This window comes from Trichosurus vulpecula, chromosome 2 (genome assembly GCF_011100635.1).
Source record: "Trichosurus vulpecula isolate mTriVul1 chromosome 2, mTriVul1.pri, whole genome shotgun sequence".
In the NCBI taxonomy this organism is placed as follows: domain Eukaryota; kingdom Metazoa; phylum Chordata; class Mammalia; order Diprotodontia; family Phalangeridae; genus Trichosurus; species Trichosurus vulpecula.
In genome coordinates, this window is record NC_050574.1 from 71,284,338 (window position 1) to 71,306,926 (window position 22,589).

At 42.9% G+C, this 22,589-nt stretch overlaps 1 protein-coding gene across 2 annotated transcripts in view; it reads left to right on the top strand.

Moving 5' to 3' along the window:
• The first annotated feature begins 4,969 nt into the window (after positions 1-4,969).
• Positions 4,970-22,589, top strand: part of PTP4A2 (protein tyrosine phosphatase 4A2) — a 43,656-nt gene continuing 26,036 nt past the window's right edge. Inside the window, exon 1 of one of the 2 annotated variants that reach the window (XM_036747948.1) lies at positions 4,970-5,113. The gene's annotated coding sequence lies outside the window, so the exon portion shown is untranslated. Of the gene's footprint in view, positions 5,114-5,736; positions 5,899-22,589 lie in introns of those variants that run through there. The other variant, XM_036747947.1, reaches the window with a different exon arrangement.

Below are 22,589 nucleotides of genomic sequence, written 5' to 3' on the forward strand. Positions count from 1 at the left end.
TTTACATTCACTCTGTGCCAGGAGGGCAGGGACCTATTGTCCAATCTATAAGCTTCAGAGTGACTGTATACCTTACGTCAGGGCTGTCCAACCTTAGGTTATGTTAGGGCTGCATTAAAATAAAATAATTATTTGACGGCTGCACCCAGAATAGAAAATACAGTACACTAATAGAAAGCGGGGGAATCCCTTCCTAGTCAAATTTTCTGAGTAAAGAAGAGGTTTTGAATGCCATTAAGCTCCTCTTGTGTGGCAAAGTGCTTGGTGTTGATTCTCTTCCAGCAGAGATTTACAAGGCAGGAGGTCCACTGCTCATACAAAAGTTAACTAAAATCTTCATGGTTATAAAGCAAGAGGAGGTTATCGCCCTGGGAGTTCAAGGATGACTCCATTGTCCATCTCTATAAAGGAAAAGGAAGTAGATTGTCCTGTGATAATCACAGGGTAGAGTCTCTTTCTTAGTCATTGCTGGCAAGATTCTTGCCAAAGTCCTCCTTAACAGGCTGATCCTTCACCTGGAAGATGGTCATCTACCTGAGAGCTAGAGTGGCTTTAGAAAGGACTGAGCAACAGTCAATATGCTGTTTGCTGCCCAACAACTCCAGGAGAAATGACAGGAACAGAACAGAGGTCTGTACAAAGTGTTCATTAATAGGATCAAGGCCTTTGATACTGTCAGTTGTGAGGGCTTGTGGAAGATCATGGCAAATTTTGGTTGTTCTGAGATGTTCATCAGTATTGTACAGCATTCCCAGGATGGCAGGTTTGTATGGGCTCTGGCTAATGAACAAGGCTTTCTCACTTTCCCAGTCACCAGTGGAGTGAATCAGGGCTGTGTGCTTACTCTCAGGCTTTTTGCATGACGTTTTCAGCAATGTGGTTGGATGCTTTCAACGAGAATGAAAATGACATCAAGGTCAGCTACTGCACTGATGGTAAATTATTTAACTTGAAAAGACTACAAGCCAAGACTAAGGTGGAGGGAGGGTTGGTGTGTGATTTTTTTTTTTGTTCACAGGTGGTTATGCACTCAATGAAGCCTCTGAGGCCAAAGTATGGATCGATTCCCTGCTGCTTGCGGTAATTTTGACCTGACAATTAACACTAAGTAAGCAGAGGTTCTCCACTAGCTAGCATTGCACCATCCATACATGAAACCATTGGTTACAACAAATGGAGAAATTCTGAATGCTGTGGACACATCTTGGCAGTATACTTTCAAGGATGTATACATAGATGATGAGGTTGACCATGTATTGCCAGAGCTAGTTCAGTGTTTGGGAAGCTCTAAAGGAAAGTGTGGGAGAGAAGTATTAGGTTGCCTATCAAATTGAAGGGATACAAAGCTGTTGTGCTGACTATTGTCTATGCCTATGAAAACCGGACAGTATACCAGTATACCATGACAGGAAATTGAATTGCTTCCATTTGAATTGTCTTAGGAAGATTCTGAAGATCATCTGGCAGGGTAAAGTCTGGACACTGAGGTTCTTTCTTGAACTGAACTGCCAAGCATTCAAACTCTACTGCAGAGAGGGCAACTTCAATGGGCTGGCCACATTGTTCTATTGCCAAAAGCATGTTTGCCTAAAAGACTTATGGAAAACTCACACAAGGCAAGCACTCACAAGAGGTCGAAAGACATGATACAGGGACACTCTCAAGGTTTCTCTGAAGAACTTTGGAATCAATTGTGAGACATGGGAGATGTTGGCACAGGACTGCCCAGTATGGCTTGCCTGCATCAAAGAAGGTGTTGTGCCCTATGAGCAAAGCAGAATTGAAGTAGCTCAAAAGAAACATGAGATGCATGAGTTTAGAGACATCTCTACTCCAAATGCTGTGGACAATTTGTGCCTGGCCTGTGGTAGAGCCTTCTGAGCATGTATTGGTCTGCAGCCACAGTCAGACACACTGTACATTGACTCCAACGTAACGAAAGACAACAACCACCTAACCAAGCACTCAGTGCCTCAGACTTGATAAGTGTTTATTGAGTTGAATTAAACTATGTATGGAACACCAGCCATGGGGCAGGTGCTATCAGTCAATTGATTCAATTGCGAAGTATTTATTAAATGCTCATTTATGTGCCAGGCACTGTGCTAGGTGGTGGGGATTGTTGTTGTGTTTGTCCTTGGTTCTCAGAGGACCAATATCAGGAGGGTGATGTCTTGACTTGCAAGTGAATAGGATTTAAGTGAGGCAGACCTGTGCAAAGTCATCAGCCTCACTCTCTTTTCCAGAGTCATTAGAGTCCGATGGCAAGACATAGGTCAAGATAACTGGCCATGGCCCCTGCTGGAGATCTAAGTCCAAAAAAAGAAACAATCTCTTATTGTAAAAAGCTTATCATCTAATGGGGGGGATAACAGGTACCTATAAAATATATACAGATTAAATACAAATATATACAAAGTATTAACTCTTTATTTCCCACCTGGTTACATTCCTTTGGGTTTCTCCATCATGGTCTGGGAACTTCCTGTATTTGTTTTGTAAGATCACAAGGCCCTGGTATTCATACTTCCTCAGTACCCTGCTCCTGGGGACCTTTGGAGGGTGGATCAGAAAGCTCCTCCTGGAACCTCCATTTAAAGAAGGCACATGTATGCCTTTGAATTTCTCCATCATGGTCTGGGGACTTCCTGTACTTCTCCTGTAAGATCATAAGGCCCTGGTATTCATACCTCCTCAGTACCCTGCTCCTGGGGACTTTTGGAGGGTGGATTAGAAAGCTCCTCCTGGAACCTCCATTTAAAGAACGCACATGTATGCCTTTGGGTTTCTCCATCATTCCCCATTCCCTTCCTTGTATGTGTTGTTTTCCTGACAGTTTAGGAGGGAGGGCACTAGCGTGGAAGCCTTCATGCACAAGGTAGTCTTGGGCTACATCTTAAAGAAGGAAGGTAATAAGTATTTATATAGTGCCTACTATGTATCAGGCGCTGTGTTGAGTACTTTAGAAAAATATTTTCTCATTTGATAGAGAGAGTCTATACAGTAGAGGTAAAGAGGGAGTGTATTCCAGGCCAGTAGGGTAGGTAGTAGAGACACAGTGATGAGGGTTGGAGTGTCAGTTATGAGGAACAGACTTTGACTGGCTTTCAGTGTATAATTGGTAAGTAATGTCCAGGGAGGCTTGAAAGGTATGCAAAGATCTACTGTATAAATAGTTTCCTGCCCTTGAGGTGCTAATACTCTATAATCTATGGTAAAGGATTGTGATAGCCTACCTCTCAGGGTTGTCAAGAGGATTAATAAACTAATGAAACTGGGAGCCTTTCAGAAAAAGGCACTGCTAAATTCAGGGCATTTATTATGTATTAAACTCAGTGCCAAGAATGATTCACGCTGTATAATATAGGTGCCCCAAGCCCAGTTCTTAAGCTGTTTAAGGTGTGGAGAAAAACTGTTATAACCCTACTCAGGCAGCTATTTTTGATAAGGTCATAAGCCCCTTTATGTTGGGGGTATTTCTTCTTTCTTCCTGGGGACTCAGTGGTAGGCATAGCTGATAGACCATCTGACTGTCATCTCTTGGAAGTTTCTAGGGCTTGCATTAGAGGAAGGAGATGTTTTCCCCAAATCCCAGGTGGGTTTGATGCCCAACTCTAGGAGGGCATCATGCCTATGATCTCTTCTCAGCATGTATTCTCTGCTTCGTGGACATGAGAGATAGCTGGTGGAGGGCAAAGAAGAACATGCCAGCTTCCCCTATGCCACCGGGCAGATGCACCTTTCTCTTGATCTATAGCATGACTTGTTATTCCAGTCTTCAACTCCCACACCAGCTTGCCAGCCTTGTCCTGAAATACTCCCTCCTGGGGTGTTTGACAGAGAGTGGACTCCAGAGCTTTGCGCTGGGGATGGGCTGATGGAGGAGCTGAGTAGTGAAATAGACCCTTCTTTCCATCACTGAGCCTTCTGGGCTTCTCTAAAGAATTAGGTCTAGCTTCAGAAATGCATGGTCCAGAGAGAGCCCCACATAGGGAGGGAAGGCCCCCATGTTTATGAGGTTAACTATTATTTCTTAGGCAATTTTGAGGCTTGGGAAGAACAGGAAGAGACCAGGATTCCTCTATCAACAAGCACCTGACATATCCCAGGCACTGTGCTAGGTACCGGGCGTATAAATAAAAAAAAAAAAAGAAAAAAGAGGCAGTTCTGTGCCTGAGGAGCTTGTCTTCTACTAGGGGAATCTTCTGGTGCCTAGTCTTTGTGGTAGGTCTGTCCTACTGGGGCTGGTTGGATACAACACTCAATAGGCACCTTCATCTAAGGGACATGTTTTAAGGAGACTGTCTTCATTGATAAAACGAAGACCCACAGAGATGGGATCAGGGATCTTTTGAAGTAATGAAGATCCCTGAAGCAACCTCTATCCCCCTCTGAGCAGACTTCCAGTGATTGTTCTTTATGATAACTGGCAATCAGCCTGGCCCAGCTTCCTGTCTGCCCCGCCCCCCCCCCCCCCCCAAAAAGATTGAGCCTACAGGAAATCTCTCCCTATTGCTGGGTCAGTCCTCAGGCCCAAGACCTGCTGCCCAGGAACTGCTGGGCCTGGGCCAAGGAGACCCTCATCTCTGAGGAGGCTCAGCCAAGAGCCAGGCAGCCCTGGCTTCTGTCTCCTTGGCCTCTGCCAGTCCTCAGGGCTGGGAATCCCTTTCCAATGGCCTTTAGCTCCCTTGCCACGTCCCAACAGGGTCTGGCACCCAGCCCTTGCGTCATGGCACCTGGCAGCATGGCCAATGCTTCCAGGAGCAAAGGCTGCTGGGAGCCCTTCCTAAGCAGGCCAAAGGCCGGGACGCCTGAGGGTGCAGCTTCCTGCCCCGGACTGGGCGCGCGCGCGCGCGTGTGTGTGTGTGTGTGTGTGTGTGTGTGTGTGTGTGTGTGTGTGTGTGTGTGTGTGTGTGTGTGTGTGTGTGTGTGTGTGTGTGTGTGTGTGTGTGTGTGTGTGTGTGTGTGTGTGTGTGTGTGTGTGTGTGTGTGTGGTGTGAGTGCGTGTGCGTGCACGCGCGCACGTGGCCTCCCCCATTCTCCGCGCCACATGGATCAGGCCTCAACGGGATTGAGCTCCGAGTGGAATAAACCATGTGGAGAAGCGGGGGAGGTCAGGGCAGAGGTCAAGACAAAGGCGAGAGCCTGGGTGGGCGGGTCGGATGGAATGGCAGCCGGGCTGGTGGGCCGGGAGTGCGAAGGGAGTGGAGGGCTGAGGAGAGGACCAACGGCCCGGGAGGGCGGGGGCGCTCGCAGGAGAGGGGACACGAGGAAGGGGGAGAGGGAGGGGGAGAAGGCGAGGTGGTTCCGGTTGCGCGCGCAGCAGGAGCGGCGGCGGTGGCGGCAGCGGCGGCGGCGGCGGCGGCGAGATCAGCCTGAGCCGTAACCGTCCCGGCAGCGGCAGCGGCGGCGGGAGCCGGAGGAGCAGCGGCGGGAGCAGCGGGATCAGCGGCGGGAGCAGCAGCAGCAGCAGCAGCAGCCAGAGCGCGGAGCGGGCCCTCGGGCGGATCGGCGCGAGGCGAGGAGAGGCGAGGCCCCAGCGCTGCCTCCACACGGGGAGCAGCTGCAGCCCCCGCCGCTGCCTCCCTAGCCCGAGCCGGGGCCGGAGCCGGAGCCGCCACCGCCGCCGCAGCAAGACGGACTCGCTGGCACGCGCCGCCGCCGCCCGAGCCGGAGCCGGGGCCCGAGCCGGAGCCGCCGCCGGGGCCGGGGCCGGAGCCGCCGCCGGGCCGGGCCGGGTGTCGCGCGCTCGGGGGGAGGCTGGGGGGGAGTCGTCGCCGCCGCCACCGCCACCGCCGCCGCCGCCGCCGCCGCCGCCGAGGTGACTGAGGAGGAGCCCCCCGGCCGCCAGCTCGTCCTCGCCGCCGGACTTCAATGCCCAGCCCCCGGCTCGCCGGCGTGAGTGAGGCCCCGCGGGTGAGGGGTGGGGGGTGGACGGCTCCTCTGCCCCCCCAGGCCAGGGAAGGGCAGCCGCCGCCGCAGCCATTAGCCAGGCCCCAGACACGTCCCCGGAAGGAGAGAGCGCGGCCGGGTGGTGGTGGGGGGGTTGAAGCTCCCTTTCGTGGGCTTTGAATCTCTTCTGGGGGGGAGTTTCGTGGGTCTTCAAGTGGTTCCTTTACTTGCAGGGGGGAGCAACGTGGGGCTTCCGGTGGTCACTTTATTGCGAGTGGGGGGGGGGTCTTCAGGTGGTCACTATGTTGTAGGGGGGGGCAACGTGGGGCTTCTGGTGGTCACTTTATTGTAGGGGGGGCAACGTGGGGCTTCTGGTGGTCACTTTATTGCAGGTGGGGGGGGTGCTTCGCGGGTCTAAAGGTGGTCCCTGTATTTATTGTACAGGTAGGGGGAGAGTACTTCCTGGTCTAAAGGTGGTCACTTGACTGTAAATGGTGAGAGGAATTCTTCATGGCTTTTCAGGTAGAAATGGTGTATGGGGGTCTTTAGGTGGTGACTCACTTGGTTGTAGACGGAAGAGGCCTTCCAGGGTCTTCAGGTGGTCACTCTGATGAGGATGGGGGAGGGTTTTTAGATGGTTGCTTGTAAATGGAGGGGCATTGCTCGGGTGGTCGTTGTGCCGGTGAATAAGATGAGGAGGTAACTTTTTTGAAGCAGTCTAACCCCGAGGTTCTGCTTTGTGTGAGTTTTGAGGCTTGGGAAGCAGTCTCTTGGCTTCTTTGCTTGCTTTAATTTCTTCCCCCACCCTGTGTGCTATTTGTGCCTATTTGCATTTACAAGTTTGCTAATGATCGTTCCTGCCCTTTCTGGCTCTCAGTCAGTCCAAAGCTCCCTCCTAAATCTAACTCTCCAAGGCTCTGACCTTTTCTGCACTAGACTGAAAAGCACATCTATTCCTGGGAGGCTAATGCTTACAAAGTGCTTTGAGTTTTTCTGATGAAAGGCATTTTAGAAATGTATAATGCAGGATTGTATAGAATTACATTTATCCCTTCTCTGGGACTTGTTCCCCACCCCCTACTCCTGGCTAAAAAGCCTGAACATACAACTTTCTTAATATCTAAACAAATTCCAGAGGACATTTACTTTGGAGATTTCCATGAGTTTAAAGGTTAGCGCTTTCGCCTTTATCAGAAAAGTATCTCCTACTGGATTGGAACATGGGAGCTCTTGGCTGTTATGTTCCATATGATGTACAGTAGTTTCAGACAGGAAGTCAGTGAAGTTATGTCCTGTTGAAAGTACAAACGGAAATTAAGGAAGCAGAATGACATTATCAAGGCCTCAGAATCACTGGCCTATGCACCAATGGCAAGTGCACTGTGGAACATGGTGACAAATGAACAACTCTACATTCGTCTTCTTTTTGTTGGTTGGAATATTGAGGATTGATTGGTCTGATTACCTTATGTAGACTAATACACCAAGTGCTTATTTCGGTTGGAGTGTTTAGGGCAGTGACTGGCACATAGTAGGTACTTCATAAATGTGTATTGATTGATTGGTTAGGGGTTGTTCTGCTAATGCAGGGATACTCTTGATTGGTGTTCTATTCTTTTCCACATACCGTTGGGACTCCTTTTTAGTCATTGGTTCTATGGCCTTGTATCCCAAGGGTCTTTTTTGAAGGGTTGATAATTAATGGCTCTACTGCTTAGGACTTTGGGTTAACCCTTAAACTTGGTGACTGCTCCAGTCCTTGGAAGGCCTTGCTCCCACAAAAACCATATTTATTAACACAACTTTCCCTCAATATGAAGGACTCTTAGTTCATATAAAACCCAGAAAGGGGTACAGACATTGTTCCAAATCACCCCATACTTTCTGCTTTCCGAAATGGAAAGTGAGCTTTTCTTTCAGTGGAGTTTCCTTGGGGGTTTCTTCTCCATGTAGCTCTTCTGAGGTCTGTTTAAGCAGTGAACAGAGAGGCTTGGAGGCAAGGTGATCATTTAAGGAAAGGCTGGTTGGAGACTCTTTAGGGCCTAAGTATAGGCTTTTGTGTGGGAGTAGATTCTGCCTACAAACTCTCTTGGGGCCTCAGGGTGTGTGCCTTGTGCTGGTGTACTCAGTTTTTATGAGGCACCTGGGATGTGGCTGGGAGAGGAAAGTCTGGCTGAAAAAGTTGACAGGCAGACTTGTATTTTTTGTTGGAGTGGGGAGAATGGATGAATTTTAGTGACTTTGAGGGTGAGTTAGAAAGGGTCATCCAGAAATGGTCTCTTCTCTGGGAAAGTGGGTCAACTAGAAATGATCTTGCCTCTGGGAATGGTTGGCTAATTTTAGGACACCTGTATAAATGTTTAGAACTTCTGAACAGAGAGAGTATGCTGCGACTCAGAATTGCAGAAGTAAAACCACTCCCTCCATGACTGAAAAGTCAAGTAATATTTAATTTTCATGAACCCAGTTGATGGAAAGAAACCATTTACAACATAGTCATTGAACTTTGGAAACATTATAAAAGAGTAAATATGTGACTGATTTTACATAAAATTTAAAAAATAAAGACCTGAGGGCTTAAAAAGTATGGGAACTTTTTCCAGAATATTAAAAAAAATAACATTGCCCTTTCTTAGGGATTAACCTTCTACTTGTTTAGAAATTTACCTTAACATCTTTCCAGAGTGATTGTCTGAAAAACTTACTCATATTGAGGAACAGAATTGAAACATAAGGAGCGATTTGTTTTTCAGCTAGAAGGCAGAATTGGGGGTTGGAAACTATAGTGAAGCCTTTGGAGAGAACTTAAAAAATTGAGACATTTGATGCAAAGGAGCGAACACTAATCCTGTAGACAGATTTTTGATCTATTCACCTTGAACAGTAAGTTGGTCTAAATTGGTAGGTGTTTTTCCCAGAAGTTATATGAAAAAATTGGGTTCATTTGAAAATTGAAGTTCCTTTTAGACAAAAAGGATTCACTTTGGAAGACTAATGCTTTGACTGATTTGTCCACTGAAGAGTGTTACTTAGGCTTTGTTTGATGTAGCTCAAGGTATAAAACACTGCTGTTTAGAAGACTTGTTGAATAGTAGAGTTGTACTTTGTAAATCTTACAGCACTATATAAAAGTGAGATGTTTGTTACTACTGGTGCTACTGTAGGATTATAACCTTCAAAACTTTTATCACTTCACCTTTTTTGCCTAGTAAAAACAGCCAACACTGACCAAAAAAAAACCCTCAAGAAAAATAAAGTTAAAAAAAAAGTGGACAATTTTTTCCTTCTTTAGTGCTCTAGCTTATGTTCAGTTGTGTTCTGCTGTTCATTACCCCTTTTAGGGTTTTCTTGGCAAAGATACTGGAATGGTTTGCCATTTGCTTCTTCAGCTCCTTTTATAGATGAGGAAACGGTGGCAAAGGAAGTTAAGTGACTTGCCCAGGGTCACAAAAGGGTTTGAATCTGAATTTGAACTCAGGTTTTCCCAACTCCAGGTCTGGCTACTGCTGCACGTAGCTGCCTGTGTCCCAGTTTATAATAATCTGTTTTCAGTCACTTTTCCCCTCCAATATTTTTTACAGAGAGCTATGCAGGAGATACTTAAGTGCCCACATTGCCCATTTCTCCTTGAAATAATCAATTTTTCTTTTAAACTTTATCATTACTCCTTTAAAAGTATGTAAAATCTTTTCCTGGAATGTTTGTTTTGTGATTTCTGAGATACTCAACTTGATACTATGTCCTCTAGACATTGACGTGATCTCTTGATTTTTAAACCATGCAACCTTGATGAAACAGTTCACTTAGTTATCTTGGTTTTGAGCCATGTGTCATTGGATTGTGAAATGGTGATTTAATTCTCTTGATCTTTGGGGAAATTAGGAGAGCTTCTAAACCCACTACACTTCACAACTGATGAATATACAAGGGTGTCTTGATAACTTAATGCAGTTATTCTGAGTTAGCAGAACCACATTTTTCAGCTTTTTTGACTTCCTGGTTGGTCTTCTGAAAGCTTTGCAGAGTTGCCTGATTTAGAACTGAAGTGGGTATAGTGTGTGAATGCCTTTCTCATTCTCTTGAGGAGCACTTTGGTTTTGGTCAAACTAGATTCCACTGTTGTCCAGGCAGCCCTTCCAAAAGTGGCTCTAGATCTGTACTGGCTCTGTTCACTTTCTGTAATTATCTTTTGTTGAATTAACCAGAATGAGGGTGAGGAGGTAGCCCTTCTCTAGAATTTTTCAAGAAAGATCCTTACATCACCATTTTTCAAGGTTTTTGTAAGATTCCATAGCAAAATACCTATGAGGACATAACCAATCATAATCTGCAGTTTTTACATATGTGAAATACATATGGTTTTGGTTTTCCTGAATTGAATTTATTATTAACCAGTGACATGTAGTCTACTGTAGTTTAAACAACCCACAAACTGTGTTTAATTTCATCATTTTAATATAAATTTATCTTGAGCAATGTTGACTTTTCAAACTTTAGGGAGTTATAAAATTACTCTTTTCAGTGACCCTTTTGTTAGCTGAGCCCATTTTGAAAAAAAATATTTTGACCATTGGAAGGGCTTGCCTTTAGAGAAGCAGTATTTTAATTCTTTTCATAGTGTCTTTGGGTTGAGATTTCATCTTTCTCAGAAAATGTTAATTCTTTTGGCACAAAATGCACATGCGATATATTTGCTTTAGAAGATCAGATACAGTACTTCTATTTTCATTGCTGCCGTGGCCAAAAATTTGGCTGTTCAACTAATGTATTTGACAAGAATTCAGATTTGCAAAAGTCTCCCTGAGCTCTTTTAGTGTTAACCTTATTTTTCATCAGGACTTGGACATCACATTAAATTAGTACTGTTTTACTTGAAGTTTTGGGTAGATGTTTTCCTCCATGCTCTTTGTATAGCTCAAGTCCTACCTATAAGAGACCTTTCCTTTGTCCCCTCAGCTGTTAGTACCCACTCCAGAAATTAACTTTCTTTTTACTTTGTATATTATATTTTCCATTTACTTAGATGTGTACATGTTGCTTCTCTGGATGGAATGGAAGATTCTTGAGGGCAGTGAGTATTTCATTTTTGCCTGTAGAGGCAGTGCCTGAACATGGTAGACATTTGATAAATGCTTCTTGGTTGATTGGTACGTTGGTGTTCAAAGAATATTTGCTATCTGTTTTTAGTATGCCAAAGTAAGTTGACATCTGTTTTCCACTTTCTATTACTGATGAAAAGCCTATCATTAAGGAATGGGGTGACTTTGTTAGTGCAGAGGAAATGAGTCATCAGTAAGATTTGTCAGCAAATTGAGAGGGAGCTGATGGAGAAACAATAGACCTTAGTGACATTATTCTTGACATTTTTCACTCTACACGTGTAGTTACAAATAAGCATCCCTTTATTGATTTTTAAAACTGTTCAAAGAATGTGGAGATCTCTCTGAAGGAAACATCATAAATTTGTTAATAGTACTCACAGTTATATTCCAAATGAAAGGCTGTCTTCAGTAGGGTATATCGCCATATCTCCATTGGAATTTGTATAGATTGATCTTGTTAGGAAAAATAGCTCCCTAATTAAGGAGAATTTGCTCAGGTGAGGGAGTAATTGTGAACCCAGTTGGTAGTTTTGGAAGGGCCGGCATTAACAGTGCCTACATCCCTCGCATCTTTCATCTTAGAGTGAGTGTGCTGCTACTTGATTGGATCCCGGTTTTCTCATAAAGTCCTAAGAGTCTTCAGTGGGTATGTTATTGCCTTTTGACTGGAGGCTTGTTTTCAAAGCCATCCATCTTCTGACCTTCCCAGACTCATTGAATTTCCATTCTACAACCGTTTCTATCCGCATGATGTGCAGAGTACCATGTTAGGCCCAGTGCTAGGTCGAGAGACCATCTGAGCTCACTTCTTTCATACACTTCAGACAGAAGTGCATCTAAGGGTTAGCTGAGACCTCTGCATTTTGCTCAGCCTTTCACCGTGCCTTTCCCACTGCCTTCCTCTGCAGTCTATGACTATCACTTTCTTTTGTGCTTATTTTCTCCAAGAAACTTTTCTTACTTCCACCAATCTTTTCCTTACTTTGTGTCCTCAAAATACTTCTTAGCTACCTTTGGTGTACCTTTCCGCAGCTAGATTGTAAACTCCCTAGTTCAGTTCAACAAACCAGTTTAGATATAGTTTTGTTCTGCACGTTCCACAGGGCCTGTTGTGGTGTGTACCCAGCAGATCTTTTTTTAATGGACTAGTTAAGAAGTCCTGCATTTTAAAATCAGTCTGCTTATAGGATTGCTTTATTGCTTTTCCATCTTTTTTTTTCCTTTTTCTTTTTCACAGGGGGGAGGCAGGGCAGTTGGGGTTAAGTGATTTGTCCAAAGTCACACAGTTAGTAAGTGTGTCAAGTGTCTGAGGCTGGATTTGAATTCAGGCCCTCCTGACTCCAGGGCCGGTGCTCTACTCACTGCGCCACCTAGCTGCCCCCATTGCATCTCCATCTTTGAAGGACTAAGGTTCTGAAGTCTGTGCAACCATATATCCTCTAGGAAGAAAAAGGAAATCAGATCTGAACTCAGTTCTGTACTTGGAATCAAGAGACCTGGTTTCTAATTCTAGCTCAGACATTTATCATTGGTGTGATCTATTTCTCTGAGCTTTGTAGTACTTTACCAGTAGTCATAGAGCTACTAAATGTCTCAGTTGGCATTTGAACCGAGATCTCTTTAGTTTAAGACCAACACTCCTCCTATCCAGTGTACTACATGCTTCCCAGAGTTTTGTGGAAAGTACTTTTGTAAACCTTAAAGCGCTGTATAAATGTAGTTATGAATACTGTTTTTATATTTAATACTTAAAGAGTCTGTAATTTCATTAATATTTATAAAGTGCTTAACATAGTACCTGGCACATAGTAGGTACTATATAAATGCATATTCCTTTCCCTCTTCCTGTCCTTCAACTGATACATATCACAAAACTTCGGAATGTGAGTTTAAACATGATAAATATGTTTGACAGAATGGAGAATGTAAAACATTAAATTAGCCCACAAAACTATCGAATCAGTGAAACATGGTATTCTTTTAATAATACTAACCAAAGATAAAAAGTTTTTGCTTTGCGTGCTACTCTTGGTAAGATGTTAGCGTGTACAATTCAGCAGTCCTGGGAATGTCATCTTTTGCATCCTAGAGCACTGTTGCTGTGTTGCAGCTTCTTTTGAAAAGTGATTCAGATAACCTTTTCTGAAGTATCTCTTTTGCAACCTCAGGAAACTTGCAGCTGTTATAGTCATTCTAACTTCCCTGATTATAGCCAAAATAACACTTGAGAATGGTGTGAATGAGAGTCCAGGTGTCTCTTGGTTTTTTGCTTGTAGTTAGGATTGCAGTATGGAGTATGGAGTTGGAAACAATCAAAGTGTTGAAACTTTAGTTGCTCTCTTGGAAATTCACTCATGTTTTTGAGGTTAAACAAGCTTCAGGATTTGACTTCAGTTGGGTATAGACTTTGTATACAGCAAGTTATTTACTAAGTCATTTAGAATGAAGCTTACTATCTATGTGATTTAAAAAAATTGTAACAGGAAGCCTAGAAAGTCTTAAAACACAGGAAGATGGCAGTCTTAAAGTTAAAACTCATTCACAGGATAGCCAGGAAATGGAAGTATGAACAAAGAATCAGGTTACTGGACCTATTTAACTTAATTAAAAAACATTCCCTGAAAACAACACTAATGTCTATTGTTATATGATTTTATGTGACTTAAAAAAAAAAGCTCTGTGCCTGTCAGTCATGATTATGTTATCCCTATTTTAATTTAATTTGTATGAGCAAAAGTGTAGGTCTGGTGATAGATTAATGCATTGTCCGTAAACCAGCCTACCTAAATTTGGAGCGCCAGGATGATAAAACTTTTGGCTTTGGCTACACTCATAGATGATTTAAGTTACAGATGGGTTATGGACTGCATTAGTGAAGATACTACTTACATTGACAAAATCACAAATCCTTAAAGAATAGAAATACTGAAGAAAGAAGAAAAGGGTAGAATACATTCAGAGGAAAAGGCTCATCTTGGGAAATTGCTAGATACTAAAAAGACAAAGTAACAGAATCTGAAGGAACATTTTGAAAGTGGGACCTGAATATGCGGGCTGTAGTTCAGTTTTAGTCTTATAGTTCACTTATCTGTTTCACTCTAAAACCTACAAGGATTGCTAATCACTAGACAACATACAAATTTGGTAGCCACTCCCTTTTGATCCATGCTCAACAGGGTTGGGGGGACTTTGGATAAAAACAACTGATACTCTTCTCAGAATCTGATGTGGCTGTTGGTTAATTGCTTTACTGTCTTTTGAGTGTCAGGTTGTATCTTACGTTGTTTCTGAACTATTAAAATATTTCCCCATGATCAAGGTAATTATTTTCTTTAAATAGAAAATCGAAGTGGCTATTGGATTTTTGTTTTATTGAAATATTTTCATTGATTTTTTTTTTGGTATTGCTGCCATTTCCTAGTAACTAACTCCTCCACCTTTCCATATAATAAAGTACAATTAGGCAAAACAAACTGACACACTAACTATTTCTGATAAAATATGCTTTACTATGCATCTGTATTCCACCATCTTTCTACCTCTCCCCAGGCCTCTGGAGTCAAGATTAGTCATTGTATTGTTCTGATGTTTTTTAATGTTTTTCTCTTCATTGTTGTGGTTAGTCATTGTGTATGATAATTTTTTTGGGTACTGCTTACTTCACTTTGTATCATTTCATATATGGTCTTCTTAAGTTTCCCTGAATTCTTCATATTTGATATTTTATGGATACAATAATACTTCCACATCAATGGATTTTTATTTTATTTCCCTGTTAGTTTTTTGCTACCACAGAAAAAGCTGCCATAAATATTTTGGCATATGGGGGACATTTCCTTTATTCTCGTTGGGGTAAATTCCCAGTAGTAATGATTTTTTAAAAAATGTATTATTATAATTTGTTTTTATATAACTTTAGTTTCTGAATATACTCCCCCCTGCTCTACTCATCAAACCATACTGTATGTGAAAAAATAAAGCAGAAAAAAAGAATGCAGTTCAGCAAAACTAATTAACATCTTAGCTGAGTCTTAGAGTATATGCAATGTTCCACACCCATTGCCCCCTCCATACTTCCATTGAAGGGAAAATTAGGAATTTTCTCATCTTTTCTTTGGGAACAAACTTTGTAGATTTCCTGGGTAGAACTTTAATGTTTCCTCTTTATTTGAAGAAATAGGAAGGTGGGAATAAATGAAGGAGGTGAAGACTACTATTATGGTAGTTAAGGTAAAAATCTGGGGTTGCTATTTACAGTCTTCTTACTTCTAGAGAAAGCATATTGTTGACAATTTTTGTTCTAAGCTGGTACCTTATGAACTGTCCTGCTGTAATGTTGCATGAGTGTAGAAACTGAGCTAACTCAAATTTACATGATTTCCTGTTAAGTGTCTTATAAGCAAAGTAAAGCTTTAATTGTATATCAACTTGCTTTTCACACATTCATAACCTTTTATGTTACCTTAAAGGTAGGTAGGAGCCATTGTTTGCATTATAAGATATATAGAGCTTGTGTTTAGTGAAAACTGGACTTGTCCATGAAATTGAGATTTCTCTGGTCATTTTGTCATTTATTTGAACTTTAGAAATAAAGAGTTAATTTCTTAGTGCAGAATTTGGTGAAAGATAGGACAATTCACTTTTAAATGTCTGCACAGTGAGATATGGGACTGTCTTTAAAAAGGCTACTCAGTATTTTTGGTAATTATATTTGATTTTAGCCTGCTAGTTGCCAGGAGGTGTAGTAGAGTCTTCTCTACTGCATGGTCAGGTAATAACTCCTCTCCCAGCAATGCTGGGAAGTAGTATTAATACCAAACTACAAATTAAAGAAATTGAGAGATTTGCCCCAGGTCACACAGCTAGTTAAAGTGGCAGAGTTGGGACTCAAGCCCAAGTTTTCTGACTCCAGATCTCCAACACAGCATGCCTCCTGGAACAGATGCTGTATTGAATGACTTTATAGAGGTGGTCCCCATATATACATTGTTCGAACTGTAAGGTACTGCTTAGAGATCAAGTAGAACACCACCACATTTTACAGATGAGGAAACAGAGATTAAGCGACTTTGTTACATAATAATTAAGCTAGAACTTTAGGCTAGGTATAGGTTCTCTTTCCTTTCTCTTAAGGATCTCCTTTCCTTCATTATTATATACTTTTCAAATACTTATTTTTACTTAAAAAGTTGATAGGATAGTTGGCTTATTATCTTAACGATTACATTCCTAAACTATACCAAGCTTTGTCACTCAGTCTGACACTAAGTAGCTTCCAACAGGAATTCTTTAAAGGGTTAATTGAACATCATGTATGGTATAATACTGTTGACTGTCCACCTCCTCTCATGGATTTAACCCCTGGTTAAGTCCATCTGACAGCACATCATCTCATATTATTATAAATAATTACCCAAAGGGTGGTTGGCAGGTACTAAACCCAGACTCTTGAGTCACTGAACAGATTTTTAAATTTCACCCTCTCATTAAATGGACAAAGTAGAATTAATGCCAAAAATAGAACTTTCTTTTAAAAGTCTGTTGGTAAGCAAAATGGCCTTTGTTTTCTTTGAGTAACGCATTGTATTTCATTGAGCCTTGCTAGGTGCTAAGCCCCAGGCCCAAGGCCCAAACCCCTATTAGGTGTGGGTGTGGATTGGTGACTGGGGTGGGGTCCAAGGTGGGGCTGGCTAAGGGGAGGTGTTAACTCCAGAGCCATGCCCTATTAGCTGTTAACCTGATCTATGTGGATGTGAACCTCCCAGGGTCCCAAGGGGAGGGGCCAACTCAAGAACCAATCACCAGAGCCTCATTCAGATGACTTGATGTCAAAAACTCTATAAAAGAAGAGAAGACAGCTTGAAGATTGATTTTTGTTGGAGCCAGAGACAGCTACAGCTGAAGCTGAAGATAAAGCTGAAGCAGGAGCTGCCGGTAGCAGAACCGACCCGCGTGTGGACTGAGGAGTGCTGAGCAAGGACTTGAGGCCAGTGGGTAATCTTCTTACCAGAGAGGGGAAGCATGAATATGATTTGGTTTAATGCCATCATGTTTTTCTGTGGCTGTTCCAACAATCCGGCTAGCAGCTTTTGTGGGGGTGTAAGATCCACCCACAGCTAGCACCCAGAAAGCTGCCAACAGCACAGGTTCTTTTGATCTGCTTAACTAAGGAAAGCAAGGTGAAGGGGTTGACAAGCTTACTTTAATTCAGCATACAAATATCATTCACTTAGTTCAGGGAAAAAAAAGCCAGCACCCTGAACTTCAGAGCAAACTACAAACAAAGTACAAACATCAACAGACAGACCCAGTACAGATTCATAGTTACCAACATCTAGGTTCAGCCTGGGAGCTTAGAACAAGGGCTGGCCCAGAGTCACTCGAGCCACCACTGCTGCAGGAATGAGCTCCAAGGAAGAGGAGGCCAACCCCGGGTTTTATGTCTTTTTCAGCGTCAGGGGTGAGTCACACATGCGACTCACCCACATGACCTAGAATCCTCACAAAGAGGCGGACTTAAACCCACTGTGGTCTAAAAGCCTCTGCTGTCCCAGACATGTAAACTAGGCCCTCCCTGGAGTTAGCCCCACCTTGGGCCCCACCTTAGTTGCCAATCCACACCCACTAAGGTTTTACACCTAATAGGGGTTTGGGCCTGGGGCTTAGCACTTAGTAAGACTCACTGAATTACTCAAAGCAAACAAAAGCCAAACTCTTCAAGGGCACTTGTTGAACTAAGTGCTAAGGAGCCCATTTTACTTACCAACACAGTGGCCTCCTGGCTACTGTTGTGAGGTGGAGTTATTGGGCCTGGAAGCTCTGGACCGAGATATCAAAATAGGGATGCTGGTTCGTGGGTCTGCTACTTTGGAGCTTGAATAAATGCTTTAATTCTTCTGCCTTCTACTTAGGGAATTCCTTATATCCTACGGTTCTGAACCATTCAGACATGTATGTGATTCTCTTTGAAATCATAAATTCTGCCTTCCTAATACATCTGGCAATGAGGGTGGGCTCCCTAGGTATAAGATCTCTATTTAGAAGCAGAAGAACTTCAGAGGAAGAGATGAATGTCCCAGGGTGGGAGGATCCATTTTATTCCTTGCTAGCAAAGGAATTGGCTGAAAGAGCTGGACCCTGTGAAAACTGGGAACCGAGGCTACAGAGAGGAGGTCCTAGGGATTTGGAAAGGTGTTTACAAGAGGTTGGAATTCAGTCAGGGGCATCACTCTCTAGGCAAAGCTGGATAGTGTTATCAGCCTACCGGCTAGTATATGAAAGATTGAGATTACGTGAAAGAGATGGGGGCACTCCTACCCCACGGCAAAGGGGAATCTCAGAGATAGCAGGAGAACAAACTGCTGCTCAAGAATCTACTGACTCAAATGAGAATTTTTGTATTAACGTGGCTAGGAGCAACGGGAGGCCAAATAAGCCAAGAGTGCATGTCAACTCAGCCCAGGCTGAGCCTGACTGCCTGCTTTGTCCTTGCCATGGTGGCAGGGGAAGGGAGTGGAGAGAAAATGAGACAATGTCAGGGGCTGAGGCATGAAACGCTGCTAGGGTTCGGTACGTCCCTTGCATGGAGAATGAGAGATGGTTAAATACTCAGACAGACGTTTGTCCCATACAAAGGAGGAAGATAGAAACCCAAGGTGACAATTCAGTTATGAGGGAAATTCAGGAAGATTTCTCACCGCAAGAGGTCACGGACATTTTGAGTAGATTCAGCCAAAGAATAGGAGAACCATTAATATCTTGGATGGTAAGACTCAGTGATCAAGGGGCCAGTGGAATATTAGTAGATAGGATGGATTGTATGAGATTCATAGGTATCAGCCACAATCCTCTAGTTAAGCAAGCTTTTAGGGAACATCATCATCAAGGAGATAGTGCTAGCAGGACTACTCTGTTGGCGTTAGCCGCTGAGGGATGCAATAAGAGATATACTACTGATTCTATGTGGCCCACTGAGTATAGACCCTGGTATTCACTTAGAGATTGTATAACGAGACTAAGGGAGGAGGTGATGAAGACTGCTATCATAACAGGAACTGCAGACAGATATTACGATGATCCTATGGGAATCCCTCATAGGAATTTAATAATCAGGACAGCTCCCCCTGCTTATAAACACCTAATTTTGACTCTGTTACTTGGGGAGGTAGGGAGCCGTCTTACAGTGGTGATAGATAAGATTTTACAGTTATGTGACTTAGGTGACTGGGGAAGGGGTAGATCTCCTCAAGGGGGAAGGCGCCAAAATAGAGTGACAAGAAAAATATTCACTGCTCTGTTGAGAGCAGGGGTAGGCTTTGAAATGATAGATGGCATTCCAACCAATGAATTGTACAGAATGTACCGAGATAAAGGACTCGATAACAGAAGAAATAGGGAAATAAGAACTGCTCCTGCAGACGCTACAGACGTTGAAGCTTCATACCCAAGTGAGTCACGTGTTAGGGAATACTAGGAAACAGGCTGAACCCCAGCCCAAATTAAGGAAATACACAGGCTGGATTGCAGACCTCACATTAACTTGACCATATATTGGAAAAATGGGTCAAGTACCGTGACTAAGCCATTAATAGACACTGGGGCGGAGGCCACCCTTATCTATGGAAATCCAGACAAGTTCAGCCATGGAACTCCTATTACCATCACAGGATTAGGAGGGTCTGAAATATCAGCCAGACAAGTTAAATTGATGATGAAAATTGGACAGTTGCCCAAGAAAGAATATAGTGTGGTTATTGTGCCTGTTTCTGAATACATCATTGGAATAGACATATTGAAGGGTATGACCTTAAATTTACCTGAAGGGAAATACCAATTTGCTGTGAGGAAAATAGGCATTAATGCAATCTTAGTGGGGAAAATCAAGATGGATCCAATCACTTTGCCTGAACCTTCTGAAGTAATTTCTTTGAGGCAATATGGTGTGCCAGGTGGGCAAGATGAAATTGCCAACACTGTAAGAGAATGTGTTGAAGCAGGAGTGTTAGTCCCTATAACTACTCAATGGAACAACCCTGTCTGGCCAGTTCGAAAGTCAGATGGAACATGGAGGATGACAGCAGATTATAGACAGATGAACAAAGTGACTCCTCCCTTGTATGCTGCTATTCCAGACACGGTTACTTTAATAGAGAGAATACAAAAACATGAAGGGACTTGGTATGCAGTTATTGATTTGGCCAATGCCTTCTTTATGATCCCAATAGACCCCAAGCAATGGAACCAGATTGCTTTTACTTGGCAAGGCCGACAGCATACATTTACATGCTTGCCACAAAGATATATTCATAGCCCAACTATTTGCCACAGGATTGTAGCTGAGTAGTTGGATTAATTAAAGTTACCTGGTGTACAGCTTACACATTACATAGATGACATCATGTTACAGGGAAAGAATATAAAAGAAGTGGAGACGAGTTTGGCACTATTAATTGACCATATGAAAAGCAAAGGATGGGAAATCAACCCCACAAAGGTTCAAGGGCCAGCTCAAACTGTAAAATTCTTGGGGATACAGTGGAATAGAGGACTGTGAGAAATTCTCCCACAAGCTCAACAAAAAGTCCAGGATTTTCTCACCCCCTGCTAATAAGAAAGAGGCCCAAAAGTTCATAGGGCTATTTGGTTATTGGAGACACCACATCCCACATTTGGGACAGATTTTAAAACCCTTGTATAAAGTCACCAGAAAGAAATATGAATTTGATTGGGGACTTGGAACAAAGTAGAGCTTTTGAGGAAGCAAAGGCTGCTATACAATTAGCTCTGGATTTATGGCCTGTGCAAAATGGGCCAGTGGAGTTACAAGTGACTGTACAAGATGACTATGTGACTTGGAGTCTGTGGCAAAAACAACAGAGCCGAAGTGTACCTTTAGGCTTTTGGTCAAGGAATGTGCCCTCATCTGGAATGCAATATACACTTTTTGAGAAGCAACTGTTAGCTGCATATTGGGCTTTAGTAGAAACTGAGCAACTAACTCTGGGTCATGAAGTGGTATTAAGGCCTGGAATTCCAATTATGACTTGGGTAATGAGTAGCCCAGCTTCTCACAGAATTGGACATGTGCAAGAGGTGAGCATAATCAAATGGAAGTGGTATATTCAGAATAGGTCCAGAGCAGGCAAAAGTGGAGTTTCTGTTCTACATGAATCTGTGGCAAACACTGACAGTGAGAGGAATGAAAAACTTCTTGAATCTAAGCAACAGATGGTACCATCCTCAGTGAAATGGAATAATGGATATGATGGACTAAATGAAGAAGACAATAAACATGCTTGGTTTACTGATGGGACAGCAAAATATTTGGGACAGAAGAGACATTGGAAAGCAGTAGCCTGTAACCCCTGTACTAGGCGAACTTTGGAAAATTCTGGGATAGGTGGAAGTAGCCAATATGCTGAACTGATGGCAGTGCATCAGGTCATCAAAACGGAGAAAGGAGGACAGTGTCATATATTTACTGACTCATGGGCAGTAGCTGATGGGTTAGCTACGTGGATGCCTATATGGAGGAATCAGAATTGAGAGATTCATGGCAAATAAGTTTGGGGTAAAGAGTTATGGGAAAATATATGGGATATGTCTTTGGTTACGGATTTGTCAGTTTTTCATGTTGATGCTCACGCGACCCTGACCACACCAGAATGTGAGTACAATGCACATGCGGATTGACTAGCAAAGATTGCTACTGAATGTATTGTCCCTACTCTGACTCCAACTGATGACCCAGCCTTAGCAAGATGGGTCCACCAGACTGCCGGCCATTTAGGGGTCCAGACCACCCATCGATGGGCACAGGATCGAGGTATCAGTATCTCTCATGCGTTGTTAAAACAAATAACAGAAGAGTATTGTATATGCCAATTAGAAAAAGAACGAACTCTTCCTAGGTTAGTAACTGGAGAAATAGCAAAGGGAAAAGTTCCAGCCCAGATTTGGCAGATAGATTATATTGGCCCACTACCCCAGGATAAAGGATGTAAATATGCACATACATGTGTTGACACCTATTCAGGTGTACTAGTGGCTTGTCCTTATAAGGACGCAACTCAGAAAAACACCTGTAAAACCCTAGATATTGTAAGTTTATACTATGGAACCCTAATGCAGATTCAAAGTGACCATGGGTCACATTTCAAGGGCAAAGAAGTGAAAAAATATTGTGTGTTGAATAATATAGAATGGACATATCATATTCCATATTACCCACAAGCATCTGGGCTAATTGAAAGAATGAATGGATTGTTGAAAGAACAGCTGAGAAGACTAAGCTCTAATAATTCATATCGACATTGGAAGGATAATTTGTCTATTGCCTTACGTAATTTGAATAATAGGCCCTTAGGAGGGAGTACACCTCTAGCCAGAATGATGACGCTAAATCTGTAGATTAGAGAACAGCAAACACGTGAGATCCAAAATATTGAATTTTGGACTGTGAGGAAGATGTCCCACTACCATGTCCAGGAACACCTGGTTCGGCAGGATATGATTTACATTGTATAGAGAATTTTAGGTTGAATAGGAAAGAGATAAGAAAAACCCCTATTGGGGTATGTATGAGAATCCCCAAGA